Source organism: Pagrus pagrus (assembly GCF_965226575.1).
Source record: "Pagrus pagrus genome assembly, chromosome: 21".
In the NCBI taxonomy this organism is placed as follows: domain Eukaryota; kingdom Metazoa; phylum Chordata; class Actinopteri; order Spariformes; family Sparidae; genus Pagrus; species Pagrus pagrus.
In genome coordinates this window covers 16786614-16805663 of record NC_140208.1, presented here as the reverse complement: position 1 = coordinate 16805663, position 19050 = coordinate 16786614, and the positions used below count along the sequence as shown (strand labels likewise).

General features: G+C 43.5%; 1 protein-coding gene across 1 annotated transcript in view; it reads right to left on the bottom strand.

Moving 5' to 3' along the window:
- Positions 1 to 19050, bottom strand: part of fam20cb (FAM20C golgi associated secretory pathway kinase b) — a 56059-nt gene that overhangs the window by 10959 nt on the left and 26050 nt on the right. The gene's annotated exons all lie outside the window — the stretch shown is intronic.

Here is a 19050-nt window from a genome sequence, read left to right as displayed (position 1 = left end):
AGACGGGTAGCTGATAAAACACTCAGTCTTTACACCTGTGTACCTAACACTGCGAGCAGAATTTGTGAGCTATAAACAAGCCACAATAAACTGGTGTCCTTGCCTCACAAAAAGGCCCCCGCTTCTGCTACTTTGGCTGTTTTGTGGGGCAACAAGAAGCGGGAACAACTGAAGGTCAGAGACTTCCCTCCTGAAGCATCCACTCCTGTTCTCGATCGGTACCTATTTCTGTCCGGCTCTGATCCTTCCACCCAAAAAAACTGCTTTCCACACACATTCTGCCTTAAAGCTCTTACTGGAGGGAAAAGAGGCTCTTAAAGGCTTAAAACCCAGAGCTGATGGAACACGGGCCAGGATGGGGCAGGACAAACAGGACGGCTGGGGTAAAAAGGCGAAGTCAAAGGAGGTGGAGGTGAAAAGACTCCCTGAGAAGGTGCTGGCTATAGAAAATATGTTAATGTCTTTGAAAATACAAGGAGAGGTCCTTTTTTCTTTTTTCTTTTTTTTTTTAAACAGAGGAGCTGCATATTTGAGTTATTTTTCCTTTTATACACTGTCTCTGCCTTCTCTTTGCTTTTTTTTTATTGACAAGAGTAAATACTTTCCAGGAAGGCAGCTGAGTGTAATGATTTGGACTGCAGCCTCTGCCATTTCTGCTTCAGCTAGCTGAGGGAGGATGAGAAGAATGGAAACTATCTTGGCAACTTGTCTTTCTCTCCTTCTCTCTCTTCTCCCTCCGGATGCCTCTGTGTTTATTTCGCTCAAAATCCTCTATCTCACCTCCTCTGCGTCTCCGCTCTCCCTCACGCAGAACTGTTTTCTCTGCTTTATTTTTTCTCCCCGCGTCCACGGCTTAATACTTTATATCTGTCTCCTCCTCCTCCTCTTTTCTCCATTTCCATCCGTCGCTCCCTTCCTCAGCTGGCTGGCTGATTGTAACGCCACAGCTGCGTGGCTGACATATGCACCAGTCATTAACTAACCCAACATGGAGCCCAGAAACACACTCATCCACTAAAAATTCCTCAATCTCCTCCTCTGTATCACCCCTGTTGTTGTCTTTCTCTAATCATCCTCCAACCTCTATCTCGCTACAAGCATTTGACAGCCACATGCAGATGGGTGGCCGAAGTAAACACAAAATCATCATGCTGAATGATATTTTGTCTTAAAGTGACAGCCGCTCCAAAATTAAAAATACAACATTTTTGTTTAACCTGTAGTGGTATTTATCCATCTAGGTCGTGTTGGTGTGTGTTGCCAGTTTTGGAGATATTGACTGCAGAGATGTCTGCCTTCTCTTGAATATAATGGTACTAGATAAGATAAAGATAATCCACAAACGGTGTTGTGAGCGGTTTCGTGTAGGAACACATTTCTTTCTACCAAACTTCACCTGCCAACCAAGTCACCATGCAGAGGGAAGCCTGCATATATTCATAGATGAGAGGCTAGCTAATGTAGAGCTTAGCCTAGGAGGTACCATACATGTTAACATCCCGCGCTGTCACATGCACGAGTCTCTCGTCCATGATGCTAGAGGCTAGCTAACCAAGCTAGCTAACGTTACAGCTAGCTATCGTTACAGTTTCTTGTAGGAACTATTTTCTTCCGACCAAACTACACCCACCAATCATATAATACCGCAGAAGGAAGCGTTCATCTATTCATAGGCAAGAGGCCAGCTAACTTAGCTTGCTAACGTTACAGCTTAGCCAAGGAGGATGCCATTTGTGTTCACATCTTGTGCTGTCACGAGCATCAGCCTCTTGTCCATGACTCTAGAGGCTCTGCATGAGCAGATGCACGTTTCTTCTACGTGAAACTGTTCACAACAGAATCTCTGCATTATCTTGAGCTCCACGAGTCGAGTGTCAACTGGTTCCCATTATTATGCAGAGAAGGCAGACACCTCTAGGGCTGATATCTCCAAATGTCAGCCACTCACACCAAAACAATCTATATGGATAAACAGCACTACAGGTAAGAGGAAAAATATGTATTTTTTATCACGGGGTGAACTGCCCCTTTAAAATAGCTTTGAATAGTTCAGCTCCCATTTTCACAGCAGACTGCTATGATCGGCATTAAAAATGTAACATATACAGTGTCATGATAACATTTCTCAACCCCCATGTCCTCACTGTCTTCACCTCTCTCCTGCTCATCCCTCACTCCTCTGCCAGTAGAGGCCGAGTGCCGTCTGTTGATTGTATCGCTCCCTTCCTCTGGATAGCCTTGCTTCAGGGACACAGCTCTCACTCTACATCAAGGAAAAATGAGACTGACTTTGAAAGCAGAGAGCGGTGTCTATTTACACCAGCGCTGCTCAGCTGCGCAACAGGACAATATCATTCAGTCCAGCGTACGAGGCGGCTACAACTGCTTTATCGATGGGGACAGTTGTGCTAAGTCAGGTCCTGGATTTATTTCCCGCCAGATGTCAGGAAGTCTAGAGCATAAATCTGTGATGTTTGTTGGAGACTATAATACATAAAGTTTGGGATAAGGAAGTAAGTGTGAGGTGGAAGTGCATGGCAGGCAAAATAACAGCATGTTCAAGAGGCTCTTCACAGTTGTTGTCCAGTTGACAATGGCTCATCAAAAGGAACTGGTTGACACTTATTCACTTGGTTGTCCAGAGTGAGAGGAGAAGATTGATGCCACTCTCATGTTTACACGCTAAATATGGAGTAACTGTCAGAGGCCTGTTAGCTTAGCTTCGCACAAAGACTGAAAACAAGGAAGATCAGGTAGCTTTGCTCTGTCTAAAGGTAACAAATCTGCCTTCAAGCACCTCTAAAAGCAAAGAAAACTACATGTCATATCTTGTTTGTTTACTTCAAGTGTAAAAACGTCATTTTCTTTACTTTAAACGTGGTATTTTTTGCCAAAGAGCTTCCATTTACTGCAGGAAAACTGCAGCACTGATGCAGTGATGATTAAGTTGGTCATATTGCTGACTAAAGCACGAGCTCAGCATGCCCCAGATTTACTAGAATGCGCAAAAAAGCATAACTTTATATTTTTCAGTGAACAAGAAAGCATAACAATTAGCAGCCACAGATCATGATGTGTCTTCTTTTTTAATCGATTCAGGTAATTTATGATAAAATGACTATGCAACACAGCACAAAAAGTTTGTATATAAAATATTGCATGTATTTCGTTTTGCGTGGGTAACCAGTGGACTGTTTCTTAGCCTAGCACAGAAACTTCCTCATATCTTGAGGTTGCCTTCAGTAATCTTAATTAATGAGCTTTTAGAGCCAACAAACAGATTTTTGTCACCTTCACACAGAGATAGGCTAGCTGTTTACCCCTGTTTCCAGTCGTTATGCTAAGCTAGGCTAACTGACCCGACCTGAGACCTTCACAAAGAAATCCACAGTCCAGCAGCTTTAAACAACTTTAACAAATCACCCACAGACTTGTATAGACGACCGAGAGACACGGGGAAGGGTTCCAGTCCTGCCTGACATGATACACACTCTGCCAGCATTCATGACCGTGCTGACCGTACACAGGTCATGGAGTGTAAGCATGAGCAAACAGTCGAGTGCAATGATTGATGGTTATTTGACCTTAAAGAAATCCACAAGCATACTTCACACAGTCCTACTACATTGCTGTCTCCATAGGGGGAGAAACCCACAATAAGCTGCTTCATTCATGCTTCTATTCGTGCGCTCCGATATGCTCGACGAGGTGCACATGTCTTGTGTCACAGTGAATGCTAATATGAGCGAACGGCGCGTGAATACAAGCATGTGTTTGCATCTGAGGCCCGTCTCTCTGCCTGTGGCCCCGGCTTGAGATGTGGCTGCACACTGATGCCCTCCTCTCGCTGAATGCCAGCCAGGAAGCAGGAAGGCTGGATAATTACCGTGATCCACATCCAATTCAAATGTCAATAAAGTTATTTAGAGCATGGCATGACCCCCCCTCTTCCTCCTCCCGCTGACCGGGAGAGAGGACAACTGAAGAGAGAGGAAGGAGCAAAGAAAGGAGGAGAGATTAACAGTGACAAAGGCAGAGCAGTTAAACGCCGGAGAACGAGCGGGGACGGTGTAGAGGACACAGTACAGTAGATGTCTCTTAGTGTTCTTTGAACTAACAAATATGCAGCTGTTCGGCGTTACGCAACGTCATGTTTGGGTCCTCGAACAGCAGCACCTGTGTTCAGACATATCTGAGCGTGTTCTGATCAAGCAAACCATTAGGGGCGTGTTGTCTCGGGGAAGCTGCGCCGTCAACGTGAAGGCAGGGGAAACATACATAAATGCATGACCACATAATAAAGTCTATAAATGTTTGAGCACACAGTATGCACTGAGCTCAGAGAAAACAGAGAGGAGGGCAGGGATGTTGGTTGCTCAAGAGCCACTCGTCCCTCTCACTTTGGGCTGCATGCTCGAGCTTAACCTTTAAAATATTTACAAATCCGGAGCGGATTTATGCTGAATGATAAGTAGATATCTTGTATAAAGCTGCCAGGAAAAGAATATATTTCTTCTCCACCTAACCAAGGCAAAGTAGGACTGTCAAACGCAATTCTTTAAGAGCAGCAGAAATAGCATATTTTTTAAGTAGGATTTGGTGGCGCCGCCTGTCTACGCTGACATCACATCCTTTATCATCGGCAGCAGGTGAGACGTAGAGCACGGCCAGTGTGACCCCGGCCTCGCTGTAAACACATAGTTTACACTGGGTGGCCAGACAGTTTCTTGGCTCCGCTCCCTGGCTCCGAGGGGCCCCGGCAGCCAGCGGTGCAGCGGAGGTCTAACCGCCAACACACAGCAGTGTGAGAACATTAAGCCGAGCGAGAGCGCCGCATCTGGAAAATCTACCTGCGCGTACGCAACGCGGCTGACCTCTGCAACGCCGGCAGGAGAGAGACAGCAAGGATGGAAGGAAAGGGAGAGGCATTTCCTTTTGCCCTGTTATTGACATCAAGTCGGAAAAACAGGTATTTTGCCTCGAGCAGCAAATAAAAATACACTCATTAGATTGACTCTCTCCCAGTAAAATGCTAGTGTTGGTCCCTTCCCTGCCTTCGGCGATCAGTTGAAAGCGAAAGGAAATACTCCTACACAGCAAAACTGAACACTGGCTGCCTTGTCCCTTTGGTATAAGACTGACCAGGATGGTAAACCCGTAGCATGTGTGCAGTTGGCTGGTATCAAAGTTCAGTTACTCCTGTGATTCAGTATTGCTTTTTCACTCAGCTGCGAGGCTTTCAAGAGAAACATTAACAAAAAAGGACTCACAGTGTTAAAGCAATAGAAAAATAGAGAGTCAGACTTGTTTAAATCCGACATTTCTCATAATGCAACCATGCCATATTACGCGGATGTAAAACTAGTTAGTATTTTTGTCTATTTTATTCACCCCTGCTCCTGAAACATCATGAGCCGACCTAGATCTATCTGTAATAGGCCAATATCCACCGATAACGTCGGCCAACTTATATATCGGTCGAGCTCAAGTGCAAAACGCTTCTTTTCTTGAGCCCTTCTGGGTGCTCACATCCCAAATCCACGTTCCCACTTTAAGACGTCAGTGCTGCATCCCAGTGGCTACAAGTTCGTCAAAAGTTGTGACAGCTCAGCATTATGCAGGAAGCATTTCACTGTGAATTCCTTCCACACAGCTTCCTCTGAATGCATTTATTTTCTTTCTCCTTTCCACTTTTTCATGGTCCGGCCCGCTCGCTTTGAACAATCCTTACGCCCCAATCTCCTGCACTCTGTTTGATCCGAAGGGCTGGATCTCGGAAAGCAAACGTCATCAACACGTTTCCTTTTACTTTACAATGAGAGTGAATATGTCAACGGCCAAAGCATCGGCGTGTCACAGTTCATTTGGGCGTAGCGTGAAGAGGATGTTTTAATGTAATTTCAAAGTCAAACTGCCAATCGATCACCATAAGCCTGCAGCGGTGGTTGCAGGCCACAGGGCGGAGCGGGAAGCCGAGCAGAGGAGCAAAAAGATCTGCTGTAAAATATAAAAGGACAAGGGCATCTTCCAGCCCCAGCGGGCTCCCACCAAAGGGCTGACTCCACACACTTGTCACACATCATCCGTCAAACCCGCGGGCACGGCAAAGTGAGCACACGCTCGCACACACACACACACAAAACTTACATCTATATATACCCATACACATACAGGATCATACATGCACACACACACACATACAGAGGTTCTTTAAACCTCAAGAGGGAGGTGTTGAGCTGCGAGCAGGCAGGTAAGCTGTAAATGCATGAGAGGGTAAGATAGCGAATCCTACCTAAGGGTGAAAAAAAAAAAATACAGCATCACCACCTCGGGGAGAGTGGAGATGAGAGGAGGCGGTACATTGTTTTATCTCGAGCATAACGCCTGTGACGGCTGACCTTTTGAGCGATGACATTTGATAAATTGAGAAAAAAGCCATTCAGCAGCAAATGAGACAGGCGTACCTGAGCGTTTGCATGGCGGACGATACGTGTTACTGTTTACTGGTGCCGCTGCCGCCGTAACCCTCCGCTGTAATCTTATAGGGGGATATGGAGCGCAAATGGGAAGCTGTGACAGGTTATTTCATATGAGTGAGGGCTGTGGAGGTGGTACACAGGGGTGACATTTAGTGTTCGACACTGGAAAGACATACAGAGAGGGAGGGAGGGAAGGAAGGAAGGAAGGAAGAAAAGGTGTAAAAGTCTTTAATTTCCTTTCAGTTGCTTCAAAGTTGGATTTCAGTTGGTTACGTATCTGCTGTCATATAACTAAATTGTTTCATCTACTTATTTAAGCTGAACAGTGCAGCGTACAGTGGAGAGTTGAAGTGAGCCATAATGGCCGAATGTTGTTTCAAAGGATTTCGTCCACAGAAAAGTCAAATATAACAACATGAAATGATTTCTATCTTCAAATATTAGCATCGGCCTTCAAACCCCCCGCAGTCGGACCTTCTCGCGCGCGCTCGCGTGTGCGCGCAGTATAATGAGTCAGGTGTTAACATTTTTTTAACTAACTCACCACAAATATCCCGAGGGCTCTCCAAACAACCTTCACACCATGATCCAGGTGTGTGTGTCTGTGTATGTGTTTGCCATGGCTCTGTGCATGGGTTTGGGCTCTGTGTGTCGCAGTTTTCGGAGTAGTGCGATGGCTGCCATAGCTCCCCAGGCACTGCAGTGCTCTTCATCCTCCTCCCTCCTCCTCCATTACTCCCTTACCCCTTCAGATCCCAGGCCTGACATACAGAGAGACAGCTGTTTCCTTCCAGCGAAGCTCTCTCACTCACTCCCTCTCTCTCTTTGACACACACACACACACACACACACACACACACACACACACACACACACACACACACACACACTGGTAGGTGCATGCACACACACATTTGGGGAGACATATTAGGACAGACACAGGAGGAGCAGGAGAGCCACAAATAAGCATATATAGGCTACACACACACACACACACACACACACTGGCAAGTGATGAAAGTATAGAAAGATAGCGACCTGACAACTAGGATAACACACACACACTCATTGCAAAAAAAAAAAAAGCACCGTTACATCCTGCTTTCTATGTAGAAAGCTATTCTCAGTGGAAACAGCTATGTATTCACACTAAACACATCCTCCTCCTGAGACCAATTCTTAGACGTACCCGTGATTCACATACAGCACATCACAAAGCCTATGAATAATGTCAATTTAATGAATTATGCAACAGAGATGATTTTTTAAAAGAAACTACATCCTGTTTCAAGTTTAGCCTCCGAGTCCTCGGGGGCCAGCACCATGTAAATGATGCCATCCTGAATAAATAGCCAACTCCTTCACAACACAACAGATTGTTTTTTTTGTTTTTTTTTTCTCAATCTGGAGCCACTTCAAAGAGGCTTTAGCAAAGAATAGTCCTAAATGAAAATCAGAGAGCAAAACACAGCTATTAGGGGTTTAACGTGTGGCAAGACGCCATGAAGAGCGTTAGCTGTTGAGAGGGAGGAGGAGGAGGAGGGAGACGCAGGAAGGAGGATGTTCAGCTAGATTGCTACTGAGAGGCTTTTGAGACGACGGGGGACGGAAAAGTGAAGCGTGTGCGCCGTTATTTTAAAGGTGCACTATGTAGTTTTTGAGAAAGAACTGACTGACTGATTGTTTATGTCTAAACAAACTAAATAAACAAACTCTCTTCGTTTTCATGTCTAAATAAACAAACTGACCTTAAAGGACAACAAAATTTCATACTGTTTTGCTTTGTTTATATGTGGCGGACCCTGCCACCTTTCTAGCTGCAAACAGTGTTCTGGGGACCTTATTTTCCTCTGGGAACAACTTGTTTATTCAGTGATGGAAAAGATAAATATTTCTGAGTTTGTATTATTACCTCATTAATATTGTAAATATTACATTTCTGACTTTGAATTTCTACATAGTGTCCCTTTAGGATTTGCATTCTCTTTGCAATAATCCTTTATGGAAAGGCATGTAAACACACATAGTAATATCACAGGAAGGATATACAACGCTCCACCCGGCCTCCTCTTCCTCTCCTGCCGCCTGAGCCGTTGTCATGTCATCCTGTAAATATCCCCAACAGATAAACAGGCCATAAAGATGAAGCCATCATCTCAACATAATCTGAGACAGATATACCGCCGCCTCTGACAACAGGGGATGCGAAGTGTACACGTCCTAATACAGCACCACCTCTCATCTCGCAGCTCTTTCTTCCTCACCGTCTCTGTAAGTCTTTCTTGATAACACATCAACCCTGCTACAGTCTGAATGTCAGCTCCTCTCTCCATCTGGATCCACCGCTCGGAGAAAATAGAATCATCCCAGGTCTGATGCTTTTGTATTTGTTTTTGGAGTGCATGTTTTTCTGTGGTTTGACTGGGCGCCAGCAGAGCACAGCGGCTCTCCAGCGCGAGAGAAGACAACCAGCGGGACGCTTCCAGGAGTTGTCCTTCCAGTGCTGGAACATTCCAGGAAATATCCAATCACTTTTTATTTCATTTCAAATGCATCAAAGCCAGCAGGAAATCAGGAAGAGCTCCAAGTTAATTAAATTGTCTTGGATTAAAAATTCAGCTTGGGAACGCAATTACTGTATACACTGCAAAACGCCTCAACGCCATTCCTTCGAAGGAGGAAGGAATACACAGATTGAGACTATGTATGGATGTATGGATGTATAGATAGATAGACAGATAGATAGATAGATAGATAGATAGATAGATCAATTCAAGTATTTCGAAGTCTGAGAAGAAATCCAATTTTCCAAGCAGCAAACCAGGAAACACGAAGGTGCCAAGGATTTAAACTGAATCTCTTCACAGAAATGTAAACATGCATCATTGAATTCACATATAAACCATATAAGAGGACAACTGAACTGTTCTTCTAATCTCCATTTCTAAAGCAGAGGTGGATTACACATGTGTGTGTCTTGGTGAGTGGGAAGGGGAGATGATGAATTTCCCCGTATGGCATAAAAGACGATCCTTAATCTGCACTATTCATTCAGTTTTCAAACGAACGGCATCAATGAAGCAGTGCCGCCATCAGTCCGCTCGCGCAGCAGCACGCCTGCCTGCATCTTGACCAAATAATCACATTGTGCAGCACAATTATATGGACCATGAACGTATAGCGAGTTGAATTATGCCTTTTGAAATACGTGCTGTGATATATGGGTACAACTTTCAGCACTTAAACTGTGTCAAGGGGAGAACATGAGAGAATACAGTGGCCTACTTATGGTTTGCACAGTTCAAATGAAGCTGAGATTTTTATTGAGATTTTATTTTGCAGGCCAAGTGGAGGAGACCTCTTCATCTCCAATTCCCTTTAAAGAAACAGCTACCAGTGTATTTAAACAAGGCTAAGAGTTTACAGCAATGTTAGCAGCTTTTTGAGGCTGTAATTAGCAGTGCTTTGAGCTAAATGCTAACGTGTGCATGCTGATAAGGTGAAAAAACCCTTGCATCTATCTAAAGTTGATTTTAACAAGGCTACAACAATGCGAGCAGCTTTGTGAAGCTGTAGCCTAGGCTACTTAGCAGTGCTCTGAGTTAAATGCTAACAGCTGCTTGCTAACATGTTCACAATGCGGTGCTTTGAGCTAAATGCTAACCACACACAGAACTCTAGTTACATTTGTTCAGTTTAGTTATGATTATGAATAAATTTGCTCATGATTCATTTGGATGGCGGTGCTTGCTTGCCTGTCAATCCACCCACACCCCACCATCCCAAATAATAATTAGCAAATGTAATAACAATCATCACTAAACTTAACAGATTGCCAGTTTTACTGCACGTGGTTTGTCCAAGTGGTGTTGCCGTACCTAGCTGTCCAAGATGGCTGACATTTTTCATGACGTGCTGCTCAGATTGGGTTGTGACACAGACAAACAGGCTGACTGATATCGCCTTCCAAACTGTTAGCATGGCTAAAATGCTAGCAGCTGAGACTGTGATTGAAGCAAAGTTAACTCATGTGATCCATTCATTCATTACCACCAGACAAAATGTGTTTAACATCACCATATAAAATTATGCTGTGGTTCCAGCTGCAATAATAAAAAATTACAGATGACTGGCGTTTATTTCAGGAGAAAGGGAAGTGCAGTAAGAGCTTTCTATAGTGCAGATTAAACAAGCCTTTTCTCCGAGACGGAAATAATTTCTTTGGTTGAGCTCAACCTCAATGGTGGAGAGAAAGCAGCTAGAGTATCATTATGAAGCCCCGCTCTCTTGATGAATTCCAGCCATTTTTGATCAGGATTATTTATTTGCTATTCAAGCTTGCCAGCTAGCAATCTGTGGTTTTGGCTCTGCCCATTTAGGTTTAAATTAAGCACTGTGATGTTATCTGCTGCCCTCTGCCTCTGAGTGTTGTTAGGTTAACTTAAAGTCTGGCCTGTAAATAATAAAAAGAGTATCAAACAGCAGCAGTTGAAGATAGACAGTGAATGCGTCATCACGTTCAATTATCCATATCTGTAATTGCTGCATATTCGACTTCATTGGAAGTGCTTCAAGTGCCAGTTTGTAAAAATAGCTTCCATTCAGAATGAGAATCTCCACGGGATGATTAGGGGACAGGCTCGCCTAAGACTGATTGCTGTGGCCTTTCCAGAGCTATTCTGGCTCTGCTGAGTGTGTGCCTTCCACTCAACATTGATCTATCGACCCACAGTCCAGTAAAACCTCGCTCAGACCAAAAGGTGAATCTCATTTCTAAACACACACACTCTCACACACACAACAACAGCCACGCGCACAGACACAGCCCAGCCCATGAATACACACACACAAACACACAGACACAGACTAACAAGCATGTTGATTTTTGATGACAAGATTGATGTAGCCCTTCTGAATTCTCCTTGCGTCAACAATAGCCAGCCACTCTTGCTCTCCAGTGTGCGTGATTGTGTGCATGTGTGTGTGTGTGTGGTCTTGCACCATTGAACAGCCTTTGTAGGCTTTGTGACAGCGTTGCAATCACCACAGTGTAATTGGAATTGAGCAGCTCATCCATGTAACTGTAGGTAGGGTGAGGAAAGCGATTGCTATTGTCTGCTGTGATGAGATGCAGGTTGATGCCTCGGGGGTTAAAGGTTAGTTATAGGAGACATCACCATATTCATGAAAAAATAAAATAAAAATCACTGCATGCCACTGTAAGGAGGCCCAAAAAACATGCCATATATTTTAAAGCAGCTACAACGATTTTCTTTTTGTGTTGTTTCTGGCGGCCCCTGTGGACAGAATTGGTATGAGCGCCACCAAGTCCTGTTCAACGCATGCTTTTGTTTCAGTAGCTAAGAGTGTACAGTGGTACTAATAGCTCTTTGCGTTTGTACTGCATTGTTTTAAGCTAAATGCTAACATGTTCAGAACAGCCTAATAAAGCTAACATGTTTAAGTCGGGGAGTGAAATGTTTACATACTTCCAGTTTCCTTTAAAGAAACAGATACTATTATACCTCTTTTTTGTTAAGAGGTATTTTTGAGGCAGTACTTAGTTGTGCTTGAAGCTAAATGCTAACATCTGTTGCCAACATGTGCAGAATGCGGTGCTTTGAGCTAAATGCTAACATCTGCATGCTCACATGCTCAAGATGATGATGCAATGCATGCCGTCTTAGTTTCGCTTGTTAGCATGCTGACATATTTGAAAATTAGCGCTTAAGCAAATGTACAGGAGTACAGCTGAAAAACAGTTGCAACCTGCTGCAACCGTGTCAGTATTAAATTAAGACTGTTTCATAACCGGTTACAAGTTCCTTATGGTATCTTTAAAGTAAACACATGTTTCATTACAGAATGATTATATTATTTGATGGTAGATAATATTCTATTAAACTGTATTTCAAAAATATTCCTTTGTAAATACACTTATTGACATTTAAAAGCAAATAATTGAGGAGGGATTCTCAGGAGGAAGCGTAATCCTAGGAAGAGAGGAATCAAGTCTCTTAAGTTTCAATCCTAACTGAAAGCATTCCTCACTTTGTGTAACCGGCCTTCTCTGTTCATCACTCAACTGCAATTTTCTCCATCATCTGTGAGCTCACTCACCTACCATGAGCTTTCCTCTCAAGTGTGCTGCAACAAAAGCTTACGGCCCCGGCCTCTATGTAACTACATGCGGGGTTGCTCCTTCACAGCGTAGTCATGGTCGTTCTTTCTCTCTGCTTTCCCCCCGCAGGGAGGTCAACTGAGAGCAAGGGAAGCATGCTTTGAGAGTTCTGTGTTTACAGTGCACACGTGTCAGGAGTGCAGGTTTTCATTGAGCACTTTTGTCGGTCAGGTCACATAATTTCTTCCCATTACACAGTGTTATTTTGGTCAGATATGTGCTGTGTGTTCTCTAAGGCTGCTTTCACTGTATCTGTCTAACCTGTTATGAAAGTCAAATTAATATTCCAATCTTCATAAGATCATCATATGTCACAGGTCATTGCAGGCAGTTTGGTTTTGCAGGTTGCACAATAGATAATCTTGTGCCTCCAAGATTTTTTATATTTTTTATATTAGGAATCTTTTATGGCGATGCTTCCTGTCTTTGTGTGTTAATTGTTCAGTTATCTCTCGCCATATGTCATATATCAAATTCCATATCAAGGTAACCATGGCAATCATATTAAACCTGACTTGTGGGTCGTAGCAGCTAGGATAGCAACATAAGGGCAGGATGAGTGCTTTTTATTAATAATGTTGTTACCTCCCCTTGTCCCCCTCTTGATGTAATATAAGTGAAGAAGGTGTGGGTGGAGGTCAACAATCTCTTATAGCCCCGTCTCTCACTATGGCTCAGCATAGCTCTGAACTCGCTAAACCATGCTAACTCTTGAGCGAGTCAGTCAAATCCTCTTGATTCATTGAAATCATCTGGGAGCAAGTATTCATATGATTGGCCTGATGACGACACTGCCTTAAGATTTCAGAGGTCATTGACTGACACAGCATGGGTGATATTTGACTGAAAATCAGAGAGATAATGATGTCGAGATTTGACAACCTGAGAATGTGACTGCCTACGTTAACATTACATGGTGTTGCTTTGACACAAGGAGAGGTTGCATCAGAGTCAATGCATTTACAAGAGGAATGTAGTAACAGAGAGTGTCTCTCTGCAAAGCACGTGTGATTGACAGCAGACGGGCGGGGAAGAGCGAGGGAGGATTGTCCACTTGTTAATCAATCGCGGATGGCATCGCTCTCGGATGGATGACATAATATACTTTGGCGGCGGTTAATGTACCTGGGGCGGCCGGTCCAAGTAAAATCTATGTGTGGGAAACACTGCCTTGATAATAGAGAGAGCAAAGAGTTGAACTCAAACAGCCAATCATTTAAAAGATGTGTGAAAAATGAGTGCTGCAACAGAGATAAAGATAGTCCTGTTTCCACCTTTTCGCGACAAAGTTTTGTTTTGTTTGATTAATTGAATTGTAAATCAATTGAATAATCAGTGGATTAGATGCAAAATGAGTTGCAGTCCTAATAAAATTCTCATAGACACATATCACAGTGGTGCTGGGATCAGATGAAATGCAACATATTATTGTTTAAAACAAACAGAGCAGAGAAGAGGAGAAGCTCTCTGACATGAACAGAGAAGCGCCTGAGATGAAGCCCAAACCAATTGCCTTTCTCTCCCTCCCTGAACAACATTTACTGCTAATTATCAGCTGCTCTGTCCTCCTCAGCTTCTCTCTTTAGCACTCGAAGCACGTAGCACACATCCATTCGCTCACTTCTCAGGCCATTCTTCTCCGGTCCTATCTCCCTCTTCCTGTGCGCACACAGCCTTCATCTGCCTGTAACCAAAACAGCACAGGAGGATGCCGGGGTGTCGCCGGGCCTGATGGGACAGCATGAGTTCTGGCGCTTTTCATTATTCATGCCCGCCCTCCTCTTCGCCGCACTTTTCTCTTCTTTCCTTCCCTCAATCCCCCTCATCCGCCCTTTTGCTCTCGCAGCGTGCAATGGATTTATTAGAAGGTATTACCAAGAAGGCCCGGTGTTACCGTGCTTACATCCTGACGGACACAAAGGAGAGGAGAGGAGGAGGGAGGAGAGGAGAAACTGCTTGGAGAGGAGGTGGATCCGACAGGGGAGGAAGAAACATAAGAGGTAATACAGCAGCAGTGCTCAGAGGAAGAGGAATGTTGTTTGAAATACATTTTTTATCATCAGTGCCTGCAACAAGACACATTTATGTTTTAATGATGCAGTGAGGCTTCAGTTAAGTTATGTTTTGTATTAACATGAGAATAAGCCCATCAAACATTCAGTTAAGGCTGGGAGATATGGCCTTTAGATGATATATACGCCTATAGTCTCCTCAAAAGCACTTCATAAATGCAAGTTCTGGGCAAAAAATCTAATATTTTTGACCAAATTCCTCTATATCAATATTGCTTCACTATTGTAGGGATAACTGCTGGTACTTTCATAAAACACTGACACAATGAGATTTTTGATTAAAAAAAAAATCATTAATGTGCATATAGATAGATATAGGACAACAAATTAGAACAGTCTGGTAAGTTTTAATTTCTTTGCGAGGTGGTTGATTTGATATTTAAAGGAGACATATTATTTAGAAATGTCAGGTTCGTACTTTTAGGTTATTACTAGAATAGGTTTGCATGTGCTAATGCTCAAAAATCACATCCGTTTTCTCATATTGTCCAATCAGCTCTGCATTCCCCCTCTGTCTGAAAAGCTCCGTTTTAACTCCTGTCTCATTAAGGCCCGCCTCCCGAATACCCAGTCTGCTCTGATTGGTCAGCTCACACACGCCTGAGCCAGCACCACTCACTGTGTCTCTGGTTGGCTCTGTCGTGTTTTAAGCTTCCAGTTAGCTTCACTTCTGCTGGAATATAGACATAAATAATTAAAGGGGGTGACTAAGGACAAAGCGTTTCAGGAGCAATGTTTTCTGTGGGAGGGAGAGAGGAGCTTCTGTTGGAGTGGACTTTGGGCTTTTTAACCTTCGAGAACTTATACATGTATAAGACCGACAGTATATAAAAGACTGAAAGAAGGGGACAAAATGAGAAAGCATAATATGACTCATTCGAAGTGTAAAGCTTGTCCAGCCAAATTCCCAGGTACTCACAGTTATCAACAGACTGAATTACAACACCGTCCAAAGTGTTGATGGAAAGAGTTGGAACCTTTGTTTGCTCTGGTGAAAAAGCAATTTCAGATCCGATAGAGAGCTGCAGGGTGTTAAAATCACTCCGCAGATTTGAAAAGGCCATCTCTGCGATGGGGGCACAGGCAAGAAGTACATGACTGTATCATCTGCATACAGACGGTACTTACACAATTTGAGCCTTTTTGGACATGTTGTTGACATAGATTATGAAAAGCAAGGCTCCCAAAACAGAAGCTTGTGGGACAACAACTCGATCGGACAAGACATCGCCATGTCTAACAGAACGGTTAGTTGGGTTTTGGAGCCACTTTGCCGCTTTGCACCTGATCCAATCCAGATTGCATGTAATTAAAATATTTTGTGAATCCAAATGTGACTTCATTGGGATATGATGATATCCAAAAATCTAAGACAATATATATAGGCTCATATCACGATAACAATACAGTATTTATATAGCGCATCTGTCTCTCCTCGTCAGATTGAAGGTTGGAGCCCCTGACTGTACACATTAACACACTTCAGTGATTCATGTGTTGCTGACGGAGCTGACTTTTCTAAATCTAGCCGGCACATTAATGATGACCCAGTCAGAATGCCTCCATGCCAGAGACGGTTCAATCCAGATTATGGCTCTCTGTTTGACACAGCTTAATGGCACAAACACACATTGCAGACGGGCGCTGGCAATATTAATCTTCCTTTGAGAGAGTGGCCCAGTCACGTCACACACACCCACACACAGACACACACACACACACACACACACACACACACACACACACATACACATGTTCCCTGAGGCAGCAAAGATGTGCTAGGCATTTGCATACATGACTCTAGGTCTGATCATTTATGTGTACGCAAGTGCATATTAGCAACACACACGCACACAAGATGCTATATATCGTGCCATGTGTGGCAGCAGAAACAGAACATGAAAGCCCCGGCAAAGACACGGGCCTCTCCTAAGCTCATCAAGCGCCTCTCAGAGCTGATAGACTGCAGCTTACTGTAGCAGCAGCAGTCGCTGCTAGAGGCTACACCACTGAGAACAAAGCCGAGGCTCTCCGAAACATCACACAGGCCAGCGCCATCCAAACCCCAGAAGAACCTCTCCATCGCGCCGCTCATTGTGCGGCGGACTTATCAGGCGGTTCCTGAATAGGAAGCGCTAATAGAATTATGAGGAGGCAGTGAAAGGAGAGGAGAATGGCAGCGATGTTTCTGTTGAGAGCGGATTCATTTCCAGAGGAGGCGAGACGGTCTCGTGGACATGTGTTGTAGCCATTGTGTAGACTGCAGTCAATAAGACCAGGGCTGACACTAAATGAACTCCCAGGCACGGAGTAAGGGCACCCAGGGGAGTCCACCATCCACATCTGTGATTGGGGAGCAGGCAAAGAGAGAAGGAGAGGCGGAGATGTGAAGTGCAGGCGAGGCGATTTCCAGTGAGGTTTAGATGCTGAGAGAGCAGGTGGAAAAGTAGAAATTCAAATCGTACACACACACACACACACACACACACACACACACACACACACATAGGCTACCAGCTGTCTTCCACACACACATACATCATTGTACAGTGATCATGTGAAGAGTGTGTGTTACCCCAGGAGAGAGGCTGACTATCTGGAAACAGCTGGACATGGCGATGAACGCTGGTACGCGGCACACAACCTCACACCGGGGTCAATCAGCTCAGCAGCGTGACACAATGTGGTTTAATAGTTTATAATGCTCTAGGGTCCTGTCTCACATTATTAACTTGGTCATAAAGCGCTTAAGGTCATTTAAAAAGCATTTACACAGCGTATATAGCTTCAAAAAGCCTGTTTCCTAAATGTGTTTTGATTCAAAACATTGAAAATCCTATCATCAAAAATTGTAATTAGGATTTAAGGTGCAAAAAAAAAATCACTTATGTGTTATTATCATTTGAGTTTGGGTATAAAATGAGAATCCACAAAATGACTGCTGGCAGGGTAATTAGACTGATGCTCACGAGGAAAAAATTCTTCCTCACAGCAGGTTCGGACATCTTTGCTGAGTCCAGCCTCCTCTCTGCAAAGTGCTCGCTTGCTCGCCCGCTGCTATTTAGAAGACAGCTTTGTGTTTGGCTCTCGCTTCTCAGCGCTCAGGACGGAGCATCAATTCATTTGGCAAATAAGGCAAATTACAGCGTCTCAATTAGAGGGAGGACAGAGTGTTCCTCCACTGCAGACATCATTTGTGACTTGATAAGATGGGAATATTTTCAGACACAAATTATGTCCAGTGCAATTCCAAACTATGCTATTATATGTATTTTTTTTAAAGATGGATTGACTGAAACCATTTCAATTGAAATGTGCTACTCTTCTTTAACTCTTCAGTCTTGCTGCAAAAAAGCACCTCAGTAATGTATATGTACATCTACAGTATAGGTGCATGTGCAGGCAGGGACGGTACAGACTGCCATTATATTACTGAGGTTAATAAAAAAAAACAGCTCCACTGGGTGAACTGGACGGATAATAACATGTCTGCAGTCTGAGTACATGATCAGATTTTGTATGACACACCAAAGCCCATAGGGACATGCATATGGCAAATTGGATATCTGGTTATCCAAACATTTAAAGGAGCCAGAGCTTCTCTGGAGGCAGAGCTAATCTCATTGGCTGAGACTAACCTCAGTGGGCAGAGCCAAAGTTGTTGAGGTTATAATTAAGAAATTACTCATTATTTTCATGACATGGTACCCGTGGTAGGGCAGCAAGTAATGATTTTATCTTTACATATCTCCTCAAACACAAAGACATAGATGTACTACAATCAAAGAGGAAGAAAAACACATTTAAGAACTTTGAGCAATCATGTGGTTCGTTTTTTTTGCTTGAAAAACAATCAGATGATGACAAGGGTTGTCACGATTCTCCAAATCTACAATTCGATTTGACTTTGACTGACGATTTGAGATTATGGTCAATTCGATATTTTCAATTAAAATGTTCTTTCAGCACTGGCGGCTCGGCTATTGGCAGACTGGATTTGTAAAGATCAACAGATCATTAGTTTTGTGCCCCAACAACTGGTCTTTACATTTTCAAAATCATCTTCAATGAGGCATTTTACATTCACAGCTTGACTTCATTATAGTGGCTTTTTGCAGGTTAGTGTTGGATAAGTTCAAATAATATTCTCCAAAAGTTAAGATTCCACAATTGAACAAAAAATACCACCCAGTGGTCAGTGATTCAACAATAAAAGCAACAAAAGACAGAAATGTACTCTGTTGTTACAAAGTTCTGTTTCTCAAACCTGTCCCAAGTAGACCCTCTTCTCAAAGAAATCAATACAGGATCTCTGAAA